Source organism: Lipotes vexillifer, unplaced genomic scaffold, assembly GCF_000442215.2.
Source record: "Lipotes vexillifer unplaced genomic scaffold, Lipotes_vexillifer_v1.1 scaffold211, whole genome shotgun sequence".
Taxonomy (NCBI): domain Eukaryota; kingdom Metazoa; phylum Chordata; class Mammalia; order Artiodactyla; family Lipotidae; genus Lipotes; species Lipotes vexillifer.
The window spans coordinates 56,845-59,556 of record NW_006774591.1 but is presented as its reverse complement, the minus strand read 5'-3'; positions in this window follow the sequence as shown (position 1 = coordinate 59,556).

Below are 2,712 nucleotides of genomic sequence, written 5' to 3'. Positions count from 1 at the left end.
TTGCACATTTTAAGTATTTTTGTGTGTTTTATGTGCAACATTTGTTGAAGTGAGTGATGAGGGGTTTCACTTATCAGACCTTTAGAACTAAAGACACATCGCACAGACTTTTCTTTCTGTTCTTAAAGGGTCCTGTCTTAACCCAGCTCCTTCAAAGAGAGACTAGAAGAGAGAGACAAACAGAGCAAGGTAAAAGATGGCAAGCATCACAGTCCTGGAGACCAGTTCAGCACTGCAGCAATTATTGGGAAATACTTTGTATATTGTACATTCCTATGTTGAAAAATTAGTATATCCTGATTTCCCCAGCCTTTGAATAACAGCAGAGCATTGAGTTGGCAGCTGATGTTTGTCAATATTGCTCTTTCCAAACAGCCACTTGTCTCGCTTCACCCCATATCATATATATTAATAAACTTTTACAAATATGTTCAATAGTGTAACTAACACCCAAACATTTCTGTCAGCCCCAGATTCCTTCATGTCTGTTTAGAGTCAATCCCTTTTCTCACCCTTGGACTCTGGAAACAACAGATCTGCATTCTGTCACTGTAGTTTTGTTTTTTCATAATTTCAGGTAAGTGAAATCATACAGAATATAGTCTTTATGTTAGGCTACTTTCACTTAGCATAATGCATTTGATATTCATGAAGTTGTTGTGTGTGCTCCTTTTTATTGCTAAGTAATATTCCATGGTATGGACATAGCACAGTGTTTTTATGCATTCAACTACTGAAGGATATTTGGGTTGTTTCCAATTATTTGGGGCAATTAATAATATAACTGCTATAAACATTAGAGTACAGCTTTTTGTGGGAACACAAGTTTTCATTTCTCTAGAGTAAATATCTAGGAGTGGGATCACTGAGCCGTATGTGAATATTTAACTTACAAGAAGCTGCCAAACATTCAAAGTGGATGTACCACTTTGAACTGTGGCCAGAAATGTGTGATATCTCTAGTTGATCCGCATCCTACTTTTAAATTTTATTTATAAGGATCTATTTCTGGGCTCTCTATTCTGTTCCATTGATCTGTTTTCTCACCAATACCACACTCTCTTGATTACGGTACCTTTATAGTAAGTGTTGAAATCAGACAGTGTTAGTCTTACAACTTTGTACCTATTTTTAAAATTGGTGTAGCTATTCTGGTTCTTTTGTATTTCCTTATAAATTTTAGAATCAAATTGTTGATATTTATGCAAATTCCTCATGAGATTTTTTTTTTTTTTTTTTTTAAATAAATTTATTTATTTATTTATTTTTGGCTGTGTTGGGTCTTCGTTTCTGTGCGAGGGCTTTCTCTAGTTGTGGCAAGTGGGGGCCACTCTTCATCGCGGTGCGCGGGACTCTCACTGTCGCGGCCTCTCTTGTTGCAGAGCACAGGCTCCAGACGCGCAGGCTCAGCAGTTGTGGCTCACGGGCCCAGTTGCTCCGCGGCATGTGGGATCTTCCCAGACCAGGGCTCGAACCCGTGTCCCCTGCATTGGCAGGCAGATTCTCAACCACTGTGCCACCAGGGAAGCCCCCCTCATGAGATTTTTGATTAGGATGAAATTATTAAATTTATGGATGCATGTGGAAAGATTTGACATCTTACCATACTGACTCTTCCAATCCATGAGCACAGTATATGTCTCCATTTATTTGTGGCTACATATGGAAGTTTTATTCTAGCTTAAGTGGTACCATTTAAAAATGTTTAAATCATAATTGTTCATTCCTAGTATATAGAAATATTATTTCTAGTTTGCTGCCCATGTCTCAGGGATGGATCACTATCCTTCCCTGCCTGATTTCTGGTGTCTTATAATCTGTTGTTTCCTATATTTTGACAGTTTTTTTCATTGTTTCAGGTGGGAGGATAAATTAGTTCCCTGTAACATCATATTGGCAAAACATACACAAATAAGTGGTGGCCCTAAAACTGGCAGGTGTTTTTCAGCATTAAGAGAGCTGCTTTCTTTTGAGCTTAGGCACTCTTCTCCACTTCAATACTGAGCTACCTCAGGAAACTTTCAGTGCCTCCTAAGGTGTAAAACCTACAGGCTAAGATCCCATGGGAGAAGCCTCCCTCACATATAGGTTATTCAGTGATTTAAAACCCTTTGTCTGAAAGTGGCCTGACCAAATGGAAACAAGACTTGCTAGAAGAACAAAGCCTTCCCTTCTGTCTTGTCCCTCCTTTTCCACTCTGTAGAACCCAATTTTCTTCCTTTCTCCCCAAACTCTTAACCTTTTCCACCTATCACTTCCCTTCACTTTTTCCAAAATGTTTTCTTTCTTACTCCCCAGATTCTCTCCTGCTTCTCAGTTTCCCCTACCACTGGACCAAAACTTTACTGAATCTCAGGGATTGAAGCCACGACTTTCTTCATGGACCTAAAATATTTCCATTCTTTTGGATATACTTTTGGATCTTATATGACATTACCAAATGACCCCAAATTTCCCAAAACTTTTACACTCTTTAGACTCTTGCCATTTTTTCCCCTCAAATGTATATGTGAAGGGAGAGAAAGGGCAAGGAGGAATCAGTGCTCAGACAGCCTTCTATGATGAAATATTGTTGGTTTTTATATCCCACTCTTGATGTCCCTTCTTAACCCAGTTGGGGAGAAAGAGTGAAAGAGAGCGACAGTGCTATAAGCCTTGGGACTGGAGCAATGTATGGGGAGCAAGTTGTATGTTTTACATTTCTATGTAGGG